This window comes from Brachyistius frenatus, unplaced genomic scaffold, assembly GCF_029030835.1.
Source record: "Brachyistius frenatus isolate BFR_SWC_R1_liver_20210118 unplaced genomic scaffold, ASM2903083v1 Contig_10, whole genome shotgun sequence".
NCBI classification, from domain to species: Eukaryota; Metazoa; Chordata; class Actinopteri; family Embiotocidae; genus Brachyistius; species Brachyistius frenatus.
The window spans coordinates 3,055,827-3,077,732 of NW_027210609.1; the positions used below are offsets into that span (position 1 = coordinate 3,055,827).

At 39.1% G+C, this 21,906-nt stretch overlaps 1 protein-coding gene across 2 annotated transcripts in view; it reads right to left on the reverse strand.

The window, feature by feature from the left end:
• The window catches only part of atp2b2 (ATPase plasma membrane Ca2+ transporting 2), a 128,070-nt gene extending 106,839 nt beyond the window's left edge, over positions 1–21,231 (reverse strand). The window contains exon 1 of one of the 2 annotated variants that reach the window (XM_069690887.1): positions 21,129–21,231. The gene's annotated coding sequence lies outside the window, so the exon portion shown is untranslated. Of the gene's footprint in view, positions 1–7,017; positions 7,196–21,128 lie in introns of those variants that run through there. The other variant, XM_069690889.1, reaches the window with a different exon arrangement.
• Between the last annotated feature and the right edge of the window lie 675 nt (positions 21,232–21,906).

The window sequence follows — 21,906 nt, forward strand, 5'->3', positions numbered from 1 at the left end:
GGAGCAACAATTACTGCCACAAAGGACTATCTAGGGATTTATTTTATGCTGCACAGAGAAGATTATGCTTGAGATGGCAATGTTTTGCTTCCATGTTATATTTCTGGGGTTTAGTGTTACTTTGTTTTATAAAGCTGGAGTGTAGCAAAAGATTTATCTGTCCCATCAATGTCATTTGTAGTCGACACTAAAACCACGTACAGCAGCTGCAAAGAGCAGTGAACGTTTTCCACAACTGTTAAAGAAATATGCAGAATATGCTTAGACATTATTATGTTATTATTATTATTATTATTATTATTATTATTATTATTTTAGTAAGATGACATGCAACCACCTGTAAAAGTGTGTCAATCACCTTCACACTTATCACCCTTTCTGTGACCATTTTTCATCAATAAAGCTTCCTTCACCTGGAGGATTCAGATGTCACTTTGGCCAAACAAAAAAAATGCTATCAAGATCACGAAGCAAATTGTCGACGAGGGCAGTGACTCAGATGTCTGGAAACAGGCTAGCATTACTGTATTGCTCGCGCCACAACTTTTTCCAATAAATATGATGCTCACAATATAAATGTAACAGCATTAATGAGGCAGGAAACTCATTTGAGTTGTTTGTTAAACCTCAAGGATTCACACAATGTGTTTTCTCGAGAAATTGACTGTTAACGGGGTATTTTCAGTTTAAGACTGAATTGTAAATAAAACAAAAAAGGTTTGTTATGGTAACTGTCAGTGACATTTGAATCAATAACTTTATATACAGCACAACCAACATAAAATGTACAGCTCAACAAGGCAATAGCAACACAAATTGGCTACTGTGAAGTGGTACTGGCGGTTGTATTAAATTATATAATTGATAGAATATTTAAAGAATAAATTGACAAACAGCTAGTCATTATTCCTATTAAAAAAAAAAAAAAAGCCTTTGCTAAGACTGAAAAGGAAGACAAGCAACTGCTGCTGGGGATTGAACAAATATTTCAGCTTGCTTATGAGCTTGGGTGCACATTTAGCCTTTCTGTACATGCAGTTGGATGGCAATACTATATCTTTTGAATTGGTGGAAAATGCTTATTGCATTTCCGGTCTTCCTTAGAATGGGTCACCTGGATATCTTGGATCATTCTGCTGTTTATCCAGCTTCAGATATCCAACCCATTTACAAATCACGAATGTTGTATGATTTTGCTTTACCACAATTTTCTCATAGTCGCTCTTTTTACTTTTACAACGTGTGTGTTTTCCCTTGTTTTGGCCGACGTAACCCATATAACGTAGCCTACGGTGATTGTGCAGATGAGCCAAAATGCAGCACAGATACATTTGTCACACAATATATTGATCACTGTATTATCATTACTGAGCACTATCCTAAATGGACACTGAGACAACGGACCATCCAGAAAATACAATGCATCAAATATCCCTCTCATTATTAACAAAAAGAATCGTGTGCCCACCCACGATACAGTTTCAACGATGGTGCAAGAAACTGGGCAGGCATCCAGGATTACCTCTGCAGCAGAAGAGGGTGAAACCTGACTCTCTCTCACGATCACACATACACGTCAAACTCACACTATTTCTAATCATTAAAGCCACATACAGTTAACCGCAGTAAAGTGCACATGGAACAAGTGCACAGGGCACAGTGACTGAGTTCTGATATCGCTGTGACCACAGGTGCACAATTGTAAAGAGGGTACATTTTAGAGGAATACATTATGGGTGATTGACCTTGTTCATTAAAATCAAATCTTGTTCTTTCCTTCAAAAGCTGAGTGCTCTTTACTGTGGTGCGCTGGCAATCCGATGGCAGAAGAGAACAGAGTGCTTCATAGGAGAAGAGTGATGTCCATGACGATGCAGAGACACAACAGAATGTACACAACAATAAATAAGATCCTGAGAACAAAACAATGCTGAACTTGCTTGCACATTTAGTGAATGCATGTTACTTTGCAGTAGCAAGTTTGGACTTGTGCCCATACTCATATTTCGACATAACTGAATTAATAGGTGATTTTTTTTTTTTTTATATAAAAGCAAATGTACCCAGAAAACGTACCGTAAACTAATTCATTTTACATTATTGACTTGTTTTAATGTCACCTTATAATTTATCTTAGTGAAAAAGACTTTTCCCCAGGGGCATGGCCCAATTGATTTGTACTCAATATTCAAAAGATATTAGGCCCCAATTAATTGCAGGGGGCATTTGGGAATATGGACCTGCAGTTTCTCTGAAGGGCCATTTTCTAGTGTGCACAGGATTTTACTGTAAGACTGTCTGTTCCCAAAGACACGACATTTGAATGTCTTAGATCCAACTTGTTAACACCCCACTGACACTGTGGAGTACTGTCTTTTGCACCTTAATTAAGCTGTTCCATGAAGAGATAACACTGAAAAGCTTGTGCTATGGATTTATGTCAATTGTGATGCAGGACTGTGGAGACACCTGCATTACATTTTTGAACTTGCATATTGTTAATACGTTGTAATCTCTATTTACATCCCCTTACACTGAATTACTGCCACACAAATGGTTGAGAGGTTCATGCTGTCTCAAACAAAGGATTTAGCTGAACCTGGCAAGATTTTCACTGTTATACAAGAGAAATTAATATATTTTCAAAGTGTGACTAGATTTTAATCTTTTCTGTTGCCAAAGTACCAATCAAAATGTATTTTTAATGCAGGGCAAAGTTCACTTCTGTTGCACTGCAAAGTAGTTTTGTTTGTTAATTATGTTGTCCTAATCTGTGTTGTGTTTGAAAAATTAAATCAAAGATTCTCATAGTGTATGACCATTGTGTTAACAGTTAGCAGAAGGTCAAACCCATAGTAGTCAGCAGCGCCATTAAATAGGAGAATTTATTCAGTGAATCGGACACCAGCAACTTGTGGCCACAGTTTAAACTAACAACTGTCCCAGTTCAAGTGCCAATCCTCACTGGCTAGCTAACTCACAGGCTAAATGTTAGGTGCTATCTTTTATTACTCTAGTTTAGTGTAACTAATGAAATAAACAGTGATTCAGGAATTAGCACATACATTTAAAAAAAAAAAAAAAATCTTAAAATTAAGAATCCCAATACTTAAGTGAATTGATGTTTTTCTTCCACCCCTAATGCCAACTGAGATGGATTTATGTCATTAGATATAGAGAGACACCCACATCCAAGTCAGGAAGGCTGGATACAATACAGGTAGAGATAACCGAACTGTTTGGCCAAGTTTGTTTAAGCAGTATTATCCTTATTAGGTAACAGTTTGGACCTCAGGGTGTTGTCAAAGAGCCAAGCAGTCCCCTGAACTCACTTTACATGCAGTACACTGTAGATACAGATCTCAAACTATGATAACAGAGAAGCAAATGTTCAGAAGAAGAAAAAGAAAAAAAAGAGGGAATGGGGGTAAATCTGAACAGAAAATTAAATTAATCACCAAATATTTTGATAATCAATTCCAAATTTTAGCTCTATATCTTAAGTAATATATATATTTCCCCACAGCAGTAAATGGAATATATTTTGTTTTTGAACTGTTGGTCAGACAAAATAAAAAGTACCAATGTGTTAATTATGGCACTTGGAAAGTATTAAGTACATTTTTCACCATCTCCCAACATTTTATAGACCAAACGACTAATGATGACCCACAAAATCACATAAAATTAAAAACAATACAAATAATGGTTGGTGCAGCCAAAATAAATATACTGATCAAACAGGCATTGGAAATGGTTGCATATTCCCCCCTGCTAGTATAGTTAGTAAGTTCAGCAATGGAGGAACTTATGTGGTCACTTCTACTAACTGGTATGTAAATGTAAAAAAAAAAAAAAAGAGTACTACAGTTTTTAGTTGTGGGCCATTTTAATGTGATCACACCTTTTCTTAAATAATTATAATGAACAATCATTTACTTCGTTTAAGAAAAAGGTCACAAAATGTTTAAAGCAGAATTTTTTTAATTAAATTAATCTCTTGTGCACATGACCATTTCAGAGGCTTTCCCCCTCCTCCTCACTGTTTTCCCTTTTCATCTTTTAACTGTAGTTATTACAGAAGGCTAGTTCACTAAGACCAATGACTGAACTTAGTTGTCCAACAACCGCATTGGGACAGCAGTGCTATTTTAGGATATCTGTTGTAGTTAGGCAGTACTGTGATATTCTTCTCAGAATTAACCCAATCCTGATTCCCCATCAGAAACAAAGACAGTTGGCAGAGCCCTCGTATTTCTGCAGTAACTCTGTGCGAGCCTGGGCGTTTAGGAAGCTCCTCACTATGCTTAGTCCTGCGCTGTTCTGTGGTGCACTGAGTGCATGGGTTCATTGATTGTATCTCTCTCCTGGTACTTTAATGGTCGTGGTACACTCGTCTCTGAACCCAGCATTAGCATGGTCAAGTTATTTCCTCTCAGGGGCTATTTCCACTGACCAAACAGGATTTTTCCGTTCACTCCTTCAAACTTGTGTAAGAAAACGGCAAGCTGTGTTTTTCCATCATTTCCTATACACTGTGCGGGGACACAGGAAGCAAGAAGTGACTGTGTTTTGCGGTATTTATTCATAATTTTTTTTTTTTTTTTTTTTTTTTTTTTTTTAAGAGACAACTGCATGGATGCTTTAATTCTGAAAAAGTGGGTTTTCTGTAATTGTTATCATTAAAGCAGTAAACTGTCTACTTGATTCCAGCTGATTCCTCCCCAAACCTAAACAAGTACAAATATACACACACACACACACACACATACTTTTTTGTACTGTAGTTGACATACTGTACAGTACTTGTTCTGGTAAAAAAAAAAAAAAAAAAAAAGTCAGATCTAGATCTAAGTGTCTCCTAAATGCCTCAATTATAAACCAATCCTCTGTGAAGTGTACAAGACATCACTGAATGTTGAAACCCAAACAATGACCTAAGCGGTGATGCATACATTCAAGCACAGATGTGACCGAAAAGAAAAATCCCAGCGAGTGGCCCTTATGCCAACAATCAACCTGTCAATACTGAACTTTCAAGGGCACCATTTGTATTTTCATTTCCCTCTCAGGTCATAATGTGGCATATGAAAGTGATAGTAAATACCAATCGGTAACCAGAAATCCATAAATTGCTTTCTTGGCACAATGCAGGTAAACATATTCAATTCTGCATATTCTATAAAAGACTGAACCACAAGACAGAGGTATCCACATCCACACATTATCAACATCAATTTTGTGTGATGACTGAATTACACATGGGAATAGGAAGGGTAAAGGAAAAAGAAAAAAAAAGAATAGTTCAGGTGGGAGTGCTCTATCATGCAGCTTTTCCAGCAGCAGTAAAGGACGAGGGGATGACTTACTGACTTGCAACACACATGCACACACAAACACACACTCTCCACTGCAGGTAATTGGTGTCACGAAAACTAGCCTGTCAGTTCCCAAGAAGTTGGTAGTGCTCTCTTACACCCCACACCTCACCCACAACCTGACATCCACCTTCATCCCACTGGTGTATGCACTTTTAGAACTTTCTCAGTTTTTGCATTGCACAATTTTGTCGTTAACCAATGACTCTTCAAGGTTCTCAAAAAAAAAAAAATGATGGAGGATATAGGAGTTCTAAAATATAAGTATATTTAGTAAAACTTTGTACTTATATATGTAGGCATGTAAAATGCCATCCCCGCCAAATGCAATCGCAGTTAAATCTTGATAACTTAATGTTTCTGTTATTTGAATAGTGTCAGCTAAAGCCCATGGGCAACGGAAGAAGTTAATTACATTTTGTTTAAACGTAATCCCTGCTGTCGTACAGCATCCGCCCTGCAGCGTATGATGAGATCAAAGTTTGCCAATGAATTGTAAAGCCTTTATACATAATATATAGTCACATGATGTCTCCTTAAAGGCCACAGTACAGGGCAGCGGGTGAGCTGTGAGGAACATTGTGTTAAAAAATGAGGCATCATATTGCTTATGATATTGCTATTGGCTGTTTTTGGCAATGCCCAAATTCTGTGCTATAGTTAGCATATTGAATACTGACAAGGCATTCATAAAAAAAGGATCTTTGGTTGTGTTTTTTTTAATTAGCCAAAATAAACTACACTGGCCATAGATTTAATTCATCACTATTAGCAGAATCACTCATAGTATCAGCTCCAGTGTGCACTGGGACATGTATGTACATGTGTGCGACTCTGTGTGAGAGTATATTCAAGACTCTCTGGAGACTTTCCAGTCCCTTCATGTTGTCACAGGGTTTGGCACTGTGCTTGTTTCTCCAGATGTTCCCACCATCCTGTCTCTCTCGCTCTGCCTACTCTGAATATCCATTTTTCAGGGATGAGAAACTCACTTTTAAACTTTCCATGTCTTTCTGTCTGCTTCCTCGTCAAATGCAAACATAACTGTTGCCCAAATCCCACCCCCTCCCTTCTCTGTGTAACTGATGAGTACGAAAAATGTTTTCCCTGCAGACAAATATGTACATAACTGTAGCATTTCCCTATCTAAACACGTTGCAAAGATGGCAAAAAGGAAACAACTGTGAAAAATAGGGGTTAAAAAGCACAGGTACTAAAACGGAAAAAAAAAAAAAAAAAGCTACTAAGGTCAAACTTGACCACATCTATACACACAAATTTACATACAAACCAGCCTCTTCTCATTTCTGTTGAACAACAAATAAATAAATAACACTATTCAACCACATGTTTCCCTCCACAGCACAGTCTGCAGCAATGCTGATTACTGAGCTCATTCCAAAGGCAGTCTTATACACTGAAACAAGTTACTATGCCCACAGCAGTTATTGGATATTTCACCACACTACACAGCACACCACACTAGCCACCACACTAAAAGATTACAAGAATTGAAGTATTTCACAACATGTCAAGTGGAGTGTAACTGCTTCCAACTAATCCCTTGCTCTCTCCACAGTGTTAAAACTAGTCTCTCAAATTCAACAGAAATGCCATTGTTTTAAAAGGATTTACTTACAGTGAAACCGCAGAGAGAGGAAAATGTGGTGGCGGTGCTCGGTACAGCTTCTCCAGATATCCCTTTTGGTGCTGATGATAGTTGTAGTAGGAGGGTGGCCTGTCCAACACTAAATATAACCTAGAGAGCTTGTAGCAGGAGCAGACAACAGGCTGAACCAGGCTTTTCCACATCGCATGGACAGTGTATTTGCCATAAGTGAACTCATTGTGAACGGCTATAAATCTGCAGAGCACAGGAAAAGTACAAGAACAAGAAGCTTCACACTAGGGCTCTGTCCCTAGAACAAATGAAGGGAGGGAGGGAGGAAAGGAGGGAGGGAGGGAGGAAGGAAGGCAGAGAGGGAGAGATGGAGGGAGGGAGAGAGAGAGAGAGAGAGAGAGAGAGAGAGAGAGAGAGAGAGGGAGGTTGGGAGAGAGCGAGTGTCGTGTGTGTGTGTGTGTGTGTGTGTGTGTGTGTGTGTGTGTGTGTGTGTGTGTGTGTGTGTGTGTGTGTGTGTGTGTGTGTGTGTGTGTGTGTGTGTGTGTGTGTGTGTGTGTGTGTGTGTGTGTGTGTGTGTGTATATAGGACCTGCTAACATGACCTCTTGTAATGAGAGCACACACTTAGTCTTCGAACAAAAAAACGTTCTTGTGAATTGACAGTCATCAACATGTCCTCAGTAGGTGTATGTTTGGTTGGTTGATGTTTTTTGGTGATGTATTTGGCTTTTTTTTAATTATTACTTTTAACTGCTAAGAAAAAACTAAAGTTCTTGTCACGATATGTTTTCAAAAGTAACAGAAAGGATCACCACTGTTATCAGCCCTTAACCTTCTTTGATGTATTGTATTTTCAAAAACAAGGATAAGATAAGATAAAGTTGAACTAGAATGATACATTGTAGAAACGCGCAAATAAGTGTGTCATGTTGCCCCCGAGTCTCTGAATGCTTTGGAGCTTGAAGTATGGCTTTATCACTGACCACACCCTCTCCAGCAAAATCCAAATTGTGTGGGTGGAGCCTAATCGGGCAAGCAAACAGTAATCCCCACAGCAGAATGTCACAATATGAAGGACCTGTCAGTCAAGTTGAACAAGCTTTTAAACTTTCAGTTTTAATATCTTATAGTACAAAGAGTTTCAAAATTTCCACCAATCACACAAAGGATTAATGAGTTGAGATTTAAAGAAAACAATCGCATTTTCTTTTTTTTTCTTTTTGCTTGGGAAAAATTTGATATTTAACAAACAGTCAAACGTCTATTTGTGTTTCACCAAATGTTATGTGAATGCGGTGAAAATAGTCAATAAACAGTGCGAAAGCCAGATAGAGACCTAAAGACAAGGCACATATGAGAGGGTGGGCAATGCAGTCAAGTCTTCATGGCTTCATAGCCCACCGGGAGCGTTTCCAAAGCAGGCATTTTGTCTGCCCGATTTTGTGGACTTCCTGATTTGGTCATTTTTCCCTGATTTTTGTGGCTCTAGCGTGGGAAAGAAGGCTGTGTCATTAAATGGTTTCTTTTCTTGTCCATTTTGTGTTTAATGTTGTTATTTCCTTCTTTGTGCTATAGCCTACAGACAAAGTTAATAGAGTTTGTTGTGATTCAGTTGCTAAAAACATTCATCCTCATAATTATTTCATACCTAATTTACATGCAGTGCCGATAGCAGGAGGAGAATGCATTTCCTCCCCTACTAGAAAGACCAGAGGGCTAGACGCTGCTGTGATGTGATATACGATAGGGAGTCTGCACAGAGCATGATCTTAAACACATCACATCATACTAAGACATCTTCTTGACAAGTGGGTGAATCTTAACAACAGATGAAGACAGCGAGGTGCAGTTGAAACTTGCAGAACCAGCCAGTGGCTGGACAATGTGTTTAAAACATTTTGTGAGGTTATTTAATAACATAGATGGCGAAAGCTGCAAAGTACATGATCAAAGAGATTAAAAGTGAGCTTTTAAGGAGGTGAAGCCTATTTTGTTGACCCACAATGCATTTATTTGCATTAAGTATACAGGGAATTGAAATATTTAATTCAAAGTCAAATACAAGTTTTTCTTTGTTTCCGTTTTCTTTTTCTCTCTATCACTCTGAAAATAATGAATCAGCTGAAGAGAAAGTATTTGGTCTTGTAAACATGGGGGAGCCACAAGAAAAAGTCATGTCTTGTTAGACAATTCGCCTTTACAACTATGTGTGTGCCTGAGCATTCAAGAGTGTCATATTCTTTAACTTATGCACTGAGACTATTTTTAACAACCTTGACACAACACATTGTGTGTGTGTGTGTGTGTGTGTGTGTGTGTGTGTGTGTGTGTGTGTGTGTGTGTGTGTGTGTGTGTGTGTGTGTGTGTGTGTGTGTGTGTGTGTGTGTGTGTGCACCCACAAATGCACAATTCTGCACACATACACACACAGTGCTTAAAGTCTTAACACGAGAGGACGACACATGAGGCAGAGCGGAGGTCTTCCCATGCCCCCCCTGCCCTTTCTGTTGTACTTGGACATCTCCCACAGACTGAGCTGTAAATAGACTGTACCCCCAAAAACCTTCACACACATTCAAACAAAACATATGAGAGCGCACACAGAACTATATTTAGATACCTACTCTAGCCTGCCACCATGTACTAAAACTGCCTCCTTCCACAGTGAGACGGGGCACATCAGCTCGACCACGGAGACTAAGCCACATCTTGCCTCCAATTATAGGCAGATTCAATTTGTAATGTAAAATAGTTTTCAAGAACAACTTAACAGTTTTGCACAGGCTGGCCAGCTTAGGTTTAATTAAGTACAGTAGCGCAGAGGAATTCAATACATGCAGTGCATCTTCCAGCACCTCTGGCAAGCTCATTGAACATCTGTAACCATTAACGTCCAAACAGGTCACAGTAATAGTTTATGATATGTCAGGTCGGGTCTAATAGCCATACCACAGAATAGAAACAAAGTTGTATTGAATTATTTGTCAGGACCCAGCAACATCAAAGACTGTACAGTAAATTACCACACTAAAAACACTGCAACGGCCAAACCATAGCAGCACAGTAAATGAATGGAGTCTGAGATATTGCTCTTCCGCATTAGGATTGTCAACAGTAGCTGTGAACAAGGTACTGTGGAAAGATGTGTAAGCAAAAACACAGTAACTCACACATACATTGAGATGTCTTGACATATAATCAGATCCCTGTATCCAAAATGTTGAGTTCATTTGCTTATCAGGACAGAACATCTGTGAAATTAAGGCAAAGTAAAGAAGCAGAATGTTGCCTACAGGAGATAAAGAGGCAGTTAAGAAAATACTATGTCTGTTCAAAGTTAGATCATGGATATCTCAGTAAACTGCTTACAGTTGGACCCATCATCATGCATCTATTTACTGACTTCTCAAGTGAGCTTTAGTAGAATTAATTATTAGATCATTTGTGTGTGGATTTTTGTATTTGACTCTTTGTTTGTGGTTTGCAACAACAAAAAAAGAAAGACAAAAATTATGTTCAGAGAGCCAATATTTAGCATTTTTCTGATTATCGGTATCGGTATTTTTAGTGTTCAATCGCCGATAACACGAATTAATAAAAAATGCGCTGCTTTAGCTCTGATGCCGCGTCTCAGTCTGTAGTCACCACTATGTGGTGTTGAGCATTGTCCCGTCCACAGCTTCATCTGATTGGTTACATCTTACGAGTAATAGCCAATCGACGCTGAGAACTTCTCTGCCACAGAAGAAGCGCACTACGCTTCAGTGGCAGTGAAGTCTTCAGCACCACAATCGCGTCATATTTACTTGCTCTTTTTTTTTAACATTTTAACAACACACATTGTGTTTCATAAAAGTTTGTCTAACACGTGTGGCAACTCGTTATCCTGTGTTTCTTCTACCACTGTCTGGAGAGAGCAGCCCTGCCGACGGACCTCCTGCCCCGCCAGAACCAAACAAGATATTATGTTATTTACCGACTCCCTGAGCTCCCGCTTCATTTCAGCAGTGTGAGAGTTGCTCAAGCATTTTTGCTGTCACTGAAAGCCCTCGCTAATTTCTGTGCCGCTGTTCTTTTGCTCGCTCTGTCTATCGTGAAGGCCGGTGTGTCTCTCACAGACAGTGCAGCAGAGCAGAAGAGGCAGAACAGGAGATGGACACAGGTGAACGGAGGTTATGTTACTGACTGTAGTTGTTTATGACAACTACAGTCGTTATGCGACTGTAAAAAAAAAAAAAAAAGCGCAATGAAAGCCCAAAGTTAAGCTATTAATGAACAAACCAAAATCATCAAAAGATTACATAGTGACGGCATTTGTTCATTTAAAGTCATTTGAATTACGTTTTCCGTCAGAATTTGTTATTCCAAATTTTTACACAAAGATTTATATTTTTACTGCAACTGTATATCAGTTCAAAATATCGGTTTATCGGTCTCCGTGATTACCAACAATCAGTATCGGCCCAAGCAAACATGGTGCTCTCAGTTTTAGCCAATGAGTTCAAGTTTGGTTTCATCAGACTAGAGAGTATTTTCCTTTTGTTTGAAATCCTATATTGTTTTTATCATTTGCTTTGTCTTGACACTCTACCATGAAGGCCTGATCGATGAATTGTTGCAGAGATGGGTGTCCTTCCAGCAGGTTTTCTCAACTCTGTTAAAGTGACCACCGTACCTCCATGACCAAGGCACTTCTCGCTCGGTTAATCAGTTGTTTGGACAACCGAATGGTGGTTTCAATCTTCTTTTATTTCTCAATGATGAAGGCCACCGTGCTCTTCGGGCCTAACTTCACTCCAACAGATAATTTCTCACTACTTCAGTTCTCCTCACTGTGATTATAGTCTAAAACCCCATTCACATTATTGTTCACCCAGTTAATCTGAAGGGTGGATGAATCAGCGACCAGTGATGTGATGAAGTGGGTGTTTCAAAACGTAGTTGCAGTGGTAGAGTCTCGGCACATATGGTGGCCAGTACTGATTGCTTAAAGGCTGCTCAAATGGTTTCAAAATTAACACAAGGTGTACACCCATTAGGATGCAACGACTGAGAAAGAGTCTCTATGGAGGGACCCCAGACCCATATATTTAAGCTTTAGAAATGGTTTTATACCGTTGACCTGATCAACGGTTCACTGAAGTTTTTTTTGAGGAGGTCTACAGAGAGTTCCTTGGACTTGATGATGTGTTTTTTGTTCTGACATGCAGTGTAGATTGCAGGATCTTATATGGACTGCCCTGTGCCTTTCTAAACGATGTGCAGTCCATTCAGTTTGCCAGAGGTGGACTTCAGTCAATTTATAGACACATCACAGTTTTCAGTTTTTGATTTATAATAAATTTGCAAATATTTCTAAAATGTTTTCACTGTGTCAACATTGTTAATTGGGCGTAGGATGTAATACAATGACAATTGCATCCTTTTAAAATTGAATTTACAGCACTATAAACTGCAAAAAGTAAAATGGTCTTAAAACTCTCTAAAAAGCAACTGTCTATGAGGTAAAGTGTGACTAAAAGTGCAATAAATAACATCTGGATTTAAGCTGGATACAAGGAACTTGATGACTCTTGACAAGGGTCATTTAAAATCCAATATATACTACAAAGCCTGTTACCAAATTCAGGGCTGAGTAGAGAGCTCAGAAAATAATTAACAAGTATAACTATATGAAAACATGTCTGCCAGAAGGTAATGCTTGCAGTGGTGCAGTTTTGTGATATAATCGGAGACTGTGCTCTTAAGGAAAGATTATCTAACTGATCACAAAGATGTTATTAAGATGTTCTTCATTTGAGATTTCAGAAAAATGCTTAAAATGCTTGAAATACATTCTGTGAAAGCTAATTCTACAAAAAGGCAAGCTTTTTTGTTTTGTTAGTATTTGTACAGACAATGCACAAGCTTGTTTCCTACATGGGTTTGCAGCTACATTATTAATAAGAACCAGCATCGATGGCTAGCTGATGCTGAGTGGTGGAAAGAACGATACAAGAGAAACATGATCAGGAGAGTTGGAAGCACAGACGGATTTCCGACTACCCTTCACCTTGCAGGAATCCCGTTGCACAGCTTTAGTTGTATTTAGAGAGTCTGTGACATTCAGTAAGCACTGGTTCATCCACAAGGCTAAATGTGATTTACTGTGAGGCAAGAAACAATTTGAACACACAAGTGCAATGCAGGTTTCCAAAAGTGACCTGCATTTATTGTGCATTAATACTCCCGAATTTCTAAAAGCAGATACAGCATAGTAGCTGTGCACTAAAAGTGGTACTCGTGTGACAGAACAGTTTATTCTGTTAAAAGAGTGACGCAGAGTGCAACACAAGGACAGCTTCAATGCCCCAACTATCGTGTACAATGACAAATGATTGTGACTTCTAAATGACCTCACCGTTGTGCAGTATAATAACTGTGAACATCAACGCACACCCCTAGACTGCAGCGATGTTTGAATCTGGACTATTTTTGTGAGATCAAGGTTCTTCACACCTCCCGCCCTATTAAACACTCTTTAATATACTAACCCCATGACCTGTAGCATAACACCGGCACTTCACACAGCAATGCACTTCATAGAGTCTATTATATATCAATACCAACATGTCAATCTGTCAATTCAACATAAAGCCCTATATCCCATCTCAGTTCATACCACTGTCCCCAACACAATAACATCAAGTGGACATAATGTATCTATAACATACTGGACAACGGACAGTAAATCCTCTAACCTTGCTGTCAACATTTCTTCAAAATAATATATACCATACAAAACCAAAACACAGGCATCAATTTAATCCACCAATGCTGGTGTCTTAGACCAATTCTTGAACACCCAAACAAATGCATCAGAAAGATATACTCTTTCTCTAGTTTTTGATAATGTCTTTGTTTTTAATTGAGCTTCATACGCAGAGCGTAATCCCTTTAACAGACACAACATGGATAAAAAAAAAAAATTAAAAAAAAAAATTAAAAAAGGTAATCAATGGGATAAGAGAAAGTCAGAAATTGTTTTCAATTTTCAGAAATTTGCAACAATTTGGCTACTTTCTTTTTCTGTGACTTAAATTTTTTTTAAATCACCAACAATTTATTTATAAATGCATTATTACTTTCAATTTATAGCCATTGACCTACACAAAAGAGTGCCTAGCCCACATGGGGCACAATAATTTGTACAAAGTAAACAACAAAATATGTTGTAATTCCCCTCCAGAATGACTCATGGAAACAATTTCTGCTATAGCGCCCCCAGTCAGAAGACCATCAATTGTTGTGTCGTGACAAATTAAAGTTGCAAAAATAGACGTCATTTCTTATCTAATAACTATTTAGTGAAGGTTTAATTAGGTTTAGACATCTAATCATATTGTTAGATTAGGGTTATGGAAAGATCATGGTTTAAGTCAAATATGACTCTGTTAAGGTTAGGGATCTTTCTTCATTATGGTTGATAAAAACATTTCTGGTTAAGGTTATGAGAACAATTGCGGTCTGGTTTAATAAAAACACCGTTAAGGATGGGTAGGAAACAGAATTTAAACAGTGGTCTCCAGCATTTTGTTATCCCAGCCTACCACTCTCCTCTCTTGTGGTGTTTATGGCATTTTAACAACATTACACTATTTCCTCTTTTGTTCCCAACAGACATGGTTCACAATTTGAAAGGCTGATGGAGAGCTTCATTTGATTATAAGCATATGTTGTTTTGGGGTATTTGCTTGAACCATTAATGGAGTCCTTTTTCTTCGGAGGACAGTTTGTGCTTATATGACATTACAAATACCACATAAATATAAACATCAATTAAACACACAACACTAGTTTGGTTCATCAGCCCAGAAGTCTCTCACTGACCAGACTGAAGGGGAGTGAGATCATTTTCAAGATTTTGGAATTGGTTTTATAAACCAGGGCGCCTTATTATTCTCAAAGAAGACACAGAAGATTTTACAGAATAGGAGATAAACGGTGTCATTTTAAGGTAATTTATCAATACATGTCACTTGTCTTACTTCACCTCCACCAACTGCCTTTTTGAATACTTTTTCTGTGATACTAACAAATACTGAAGTACTAATTAAAGGCATACGCTTCTTGCTGCATACTGACCTTCGGGATCGGGAATTACTTCATGTGAATAAACAAAAGTCCATTTCCCAACTTTTCAAAATACAAGCATTAGCACATGTAAAGGATTGATCTTCTAATAACAGCACACAACAATTGGTTTGCTTTTTTTTCTGGGTCCAACTTGTTTATCACAGTCCAAACTACAGCACTAAAGAAATGTATGCAGATGTTTTATTTGGAGTTTTTAAATGAGTTTTTGTCATTTTGCAGTGAGATATACCTTCTAAAACCATGATGTGCACTCCAACCATGCAACTTTAAAATTTCCCACTCTTTTCTAATGATCAACAGACATGCACAGTGAATTCTGGGGGATTGTAACAAAGAACAGCTAGTCAGCAGGAAGGAACTTAGGTGACTACTAAGGAGGTACATGCTGTGCCTCATACGTGGCCGGAATTTTAAGCCTACAAGATATAAGGGTATGAAAGAAAAAAGAAAAAAAACTAACATGCATAAAAGTACATGAAGAAAGCTTACACAGAAACATAATACAGCATATAAAAGAAAATAAAAACATGAAACAATTTTCTACTAATACATTTGTTAGTTTTCTACAATGTTGTCACTTACTTCGCAGTAATGAGTAATTCCTCAAAAATGAAATGCTGCGAGTTCCTTTAGTCCTACCGAGAGCTTTGCTGAGCAAAAGGTTTGACCTGAATGCTCCAAACACAAACAAATAACTCACTGTAAACCCATTAATGTGCAGTTTATCCTGGAGTCCAGATTATTTAACTGCAAGTGCTGAAAGTCCACTTTTGCCCAGACTCAGAAATCAGGCTAGTTGACAAAGCATGGCTAACAACAGCATAACTTTTAACTCAAGTAATAAGGTAAACAGCAGAATTGGGTAATTAAAAAATGTGGCTGCTTATTTAAGAGTATATTAGGAGCTACAACTGTCACTATTAAACCTTCTGTGCTATTGCTTTTTCAAATGTAACAGCAGTCACCACAAAATGTTTCAGAGGCAGTAGTGCTAACATCAAACAGGTAAAACACACGCATAACAGTTGCTCAATTTGAAAATGTGTCCTTTGCAGAAATATTGCTTCATCCACACGGTGAACGGTGGCTCACAGTGTTTGTGAAAACCACGGCCACACTACTGACAACTGTACAACTGAAGAAGTTAGTGTCAAATGTTAAAAAAAAAAACAGGACACAGAGGCCCTTTGGCAGTCCGAGTGTAAACAACTTAAATCACCTGTTAATGCCATTATTATGTTCTTTTAAAGAAGAAAGTGACATGTGCATACTTTACTTGTGTAACAATAAAATAGGTTTAGAAACAGATAGCTGTGGTCTCAACTTTGTAATTGGCACATCTGGACTGACAAAACAACAAGCTGCTTTATCACGGTGATTACATCACAAACATGCATTCCATCAAGCTACTGAGCAAAATGGAGAAAGGAGGAGGGAGGGAACAGGAAACACACAATAAATAATTACAGACTGATTTTTCATCCATCTGTCCAGAGACTCTGTGAGGACCATAATGCCTGCAGTCGTGTTTCTGATTGTTGCAGAAAGAATTGGTCATGGTTAAATTAATTTTAATACTGTGCCATGATATGAAAATGACAGACAGAAGGAGCACTGAATGTGCAGCAGTAATTAACAGTCCTAAACGGCTCATTAGAATTCATGGTTTCATTAACTAGTCACTTATTCTCTGTGCAGGTGTTTGTGTAAACATAAAGAAGTATTTACTTAAATGTTGAATTTATGCCACGGCTGTTCAGTTTGTCCTGTTTTGGCCAAATTTCTACGATTGGATCAATCACTCAACCGTCATTTAAGAACTACACTAGACATGCGAAGGCTTCGACCGGTTCCCTCGGGGGGTTTTGTGTGTGTGTGTGGGGGGGTGCTGCAACGGGCCATCCGGTCTCTATACAACTGCAGTAGGAGCTGGGTTCGTATTCTCGGCAATAAGTCAGCCACGTTCCCGGTGGGTGTTGGCCTCCGCCAGGGCTGTCCTTTGTCCCCGATCCTGTTTGTGACTTTCATGGACATGATATCTAGGTGCAGCCGGGGGGGGGGGCGTCAAGTTTGGGGGTCTCGGGATTGCCTCTCTGCTGTTATCAGATGATGTGGTCCTGTTGGCCTCTTCAGACCATGACCTCCCGCATTCACTGGGACGGTGCGCAGTCAAGTGTGAAGCGGCGGGGATGAGAGTTATCACCTCCAAATCTGAGGTCATGATTCTCTGCCGGAAACCGGTGGATCGCTCCCTCCAGGTGGGGACGGAGTGCCTGCCTCAAGAGAAGGAGTTTAAGTATCTCGGGGTCTTGTTCACGAGTGAGGGGAGGACGGAGCGGGAGATCGACGGGCGGATCGGTTCAGCTGCAGCAGTAAAACAGGCGCTGCACCGGACCGTGTTGGTGAAAAGGGAGTTGAGCCGAAAGGCGAAGCTTTCCATCTACCGGTCGATCTACGTTCCGACCCTCACCTATAGTAACGAGCTCAGGGTCGTGACCGAAAGAACGAGATTGCGGTTACAAGCGGCCGAAATGCGTTTCCTCCGTAGGGTTCCCGGGCTCAGCCTTAGAGATAGTTTAAGGAGCTCGGACATCAGGAGGGAACTTGGAGTTGAGGAGCTACTCCTTCGCGCCGAAAGGAGTCAGCTGAGGTGGCTGATCAGGATGCCTCCTGGGCGCCTCCCACTGGAGGTTTTCCGGGCACGCCCGACTGGCAGGAGACCCCGGGGAAGACCCAGAACACGCTGGAGGGATTATATATCCCAGCTGGCCTGGGAACGCCTCAGGATGCCCCAGGATGAGCTGGAAAATGTTGCAGAGGAGAGGAAAGTCTGGGCCAACTTGTTTGGCCCGCTGCCACCGTGACCCGATCCCAGATAAGCGGAAGAAAATGGATGGATGGTTGGACTAGACATGCATAATTGTTGACTATACATTTACTTCCTCAGCAATGTCCAGCATTCAACAATCTCCCAAAACCCCTGAGATTTCACGCACCCAAACACACTGAGATGTTGGCCCTTACTAACCCAAGCCCAAACAAGCAGTGTAATTACGTATGCATTATTCATTCGAGCAGCTCCAAAAGAGCTACTGTTTGTGAGGAAGAATAAATGGGGATTACAGTATGCCTTTCAAACTCAGATTTGAATCACTATCACCTGTACGTTAAGGGAGATTGTATATCTATTAAATACTTTCTTGTTTTCATAGTTTTGAACAATACTCATGCAGGGTATTATTGGATTTTACTCTCTAATTTTAGTCCTGGAATCCAGTGTTGACCACACTTTTACAATGGAGTCCAAAGAAACAGACATCTAAAACACATATTTGGAATCAGGAGCAATTCTAGAGTCAGGGCAGCGATGAAATGTTTGATTTGACTCATCAGTCAGTTTTATAAAATAAACAATTATCACTATTATTATTTCTTCAAACACAATAATTGAAATATAGGTTCATTGTAGAGGTCACATTTGTTTGGGATGGGCATTTTAAGCTGATATACTGTTTGATATTCACTGGGAACTATTTGACAATTCTTCAAAGACCCTTCCCTCCCCATGCCGCCGCAATTTCACACTCACTTACAAAAATAAAAGAGAGAGACTCACTAACACCGTAAACTCAAGCACAACAAATGCTATCAAACTCTTAAAACCGTCACCTTTGACAAAGCTGATGAGAAGCCTGCCTTTTAACTATCAAAGCAGCGATATACCACCACACCTAAACTCCCATACAGACTAACGAAGTATAACAGATCATCCGTCCTCGGTTAAGACTTTAAATGAATGACTCAAGATCTGTTCTATGACAACTTCTACTTCATTTATGTCTGAGATGAAAGCATGATAACTTTTTTGAGTTTTGTTTGAGATTTGATTACCTGGCAGGAATCAAGGCCTGGTAAACAAGGTGAAAGATGAACAAAACAAGACAAATGCTGGAGAGAATACCTAGAGTTGTATTTGTAATGGGGAAAACAAGGAAGCATCCTCGTACATCTTAACAAAGTTCATAATCTTCTGAAAAGAGAAGAAAAGTAGATTGTTTCTAATATAAAATATAATGATATATACACATCTGTATATTTTGAAATGTTTCTTCTTTGTGTGCCAGCTCATCTTTATGTATCATTGATGTGAAGTGCGTCATCTTAATTTGCATTGGTTCACCTTGGACACTGACTGTTGACAACTGTAACAATTAACCTTGCACACCGCAACAACAAAACAAATACTGAGCCACAACTGGTGACAACAGTTCACTTACAGTATACAAATAGGGGCTTGGATCGGGGGTTGTGTTACTTCCAGTAAAGTTGGCTATGATTTGAAAATCTACAACTAATACCACAAGCCTACAGTTAACATCAACTAAATATATAACTTATCACATAGGATTTACAGTAAACAAATTAAATTCTGGCCAAGAGGCAGGTACTGTATCCCCAATTAAATTTTCTGTTGGGCTATTTAGGTTCAGCTCCAGTTTTTGCCTCTACGGATCCATTTAAAAAATAGATTAAGTAGCTGGTATCTATTACAACTCCAGGTGGTTGTTTAAACAGTTGGATATTGGGTAACAGTTTAATTGTCTGGGTATTTTCTGAATAATTTAAGACTCTTCGAACCATTGGGATGAAAAATATTCACTCTGTTGCACAAAAAACAAAGATTTTATGCCTTTTTTTTTTTTTTTAAAGTGACGTACACTGTTCAGCCATAACTGACAGATGAAGCAGAAAATAGAACACAACACCCCAAGAATAAATCCTCCCTGTAAACAGATACACCTGTTCAGCTGTGATTCAATCTGATTGAGAGAGTGATTGAGAGTTGATTTTCTTGGTGATTTTGGAGACTCTGATTTATGGTGGTGTCGAACTGCACCGGGTTATACTGAGATGTGTTCCTAATATTCTGGCAACTCAATTCATTTAAATGAAAGGGACAAAATATTAAGAACACTTCTCAGTATAACCCGGTGCAGTTTGACAGCACCATAAATTACAGTCTTCGAAATGACCATTTAAATAAATCAACAACTCTCTCAAACAGACTGAATAACAACTGAACATTACGATCTTCATAAAGGCTAGATTTATGGTGGTGTTGGTTTTAATGTTGTAAATGACTGATGTAAATCAAAATATATAGTTACCTCGAAATTACATGGTGTCCTTTACTGACAGGCAAACTCTAACCATACTATGTTAGTATGGCTTTTAATGAATATGAATGATTAATGTGATTATAGCTGATAATGGTTCATGTGGTACAACACTGCAGTGTAAGTTGGTTAAGAGATTTAAAACCTGTTTTTATCGTGTCACATATCTCATATTTTTTTAATCCGGATGATTAAGAGAGGTCCTGAGGATTATGGGGGAAAAAAAATCGTCTCGGTGAACAGTCAGATGTTTAGCTCTGAGAATTAAGTGTATTTGTAAGTCAAAATTGGGCTACTTTGAATTGTACCACTCTACATGGAAAGTATAAAAGAACAGAAAATGGGGTCACCCTATTATACCAATAACCAATCATAATATTAACAAACTGTATAATATCAAGACAGAAGATGCAGCATATGAGCCACAAAAATAGAGGTGGAAAATAAGAAACTAACTGGTTGCATTCGTCCCCTCTGCTCCACTGCATACCTGCGGCACAATGCGCGGCTCTGTGGCAACTCTAGCAGACAGAAAGGGTAGCAACAGTGTGCCATTCCTGCCGACGCATCTCACTACGGATGCCAGGACATCTTCCGATTTTCATCGACTCCTCATCTGACTGCGGTCTCCTAACAACCACGACATGGACAAGACTATAAAAAAATAATAATAATAATAATAATAATAATAAATAAAAATAAAAAAAAAAAAAAAAAAAAAGGGAGCGCAACAACTAGGATGTAGAAGACTATCTCCCACCTCCATCCCCAAACTGCGTGTGTGGGTGATATTTCCCAAATCGGAAGCGTGTCCTACCTGTTTCTGCTGTTCCAGGAGGAGGAGGAGGCGGAGGAGGAGGAGGAGGAGGAGCAGGCGCATCAGGATGAAGATAGATGCCGCATTTAGAAGATCAGGAGATACTCGAGCTGTAGCGCTGCTCTGGTTGCTCCTTCTGTTCAGTCACGACGCACGTCGCCAGTGCGTTTATCCACTTTGCGCTGCGCAAACAAAAGTGAACGAGGAGCACAATTGTTGCACAATATTACCTGAATCGAACGTAAGGGCTTATCGTAGATATTTATATTAGAGTGGCATCTAGCCAGAGATGTAGGAGTATTGTTAATCAAGTCGGTTAATACGTAGGCAACAGATAGAAACATAGAACATTACTTTTGACAACTGACACGTTTCCCGGTCAGCCTGGCAGGAGACTGTCGGAAGTAAATTAACCTGGGGTGACTTTCCTGTTAGCTGCATACCAAACATCTGTTTCAAAATCAAAAATCAAAAAAGTTGTCCTAATTTTGGAGACACCACAAACGTCATGCAGCCTGCAGCACCGAGCTGGTCGCGCTGGTGTCAAAGTCCCACTGCATTTTGCTTGACTCTCGACCTTAGCACTGCACAGACTTTCTAATGACGGCTGTACAATCTGCCTACTTTGACCATACCTTTGTATAAAACGTCTGGCTCGCCTGAGTTTGTGTTTCAAACATAAAGTAAATATTTGAGAAAAAAAAAAAAAAAAAGCACGGTACCTTAAAGCATACTTATTGTTTCGAGGATAAACACGGAGCCAAACTTTCAAACGTGA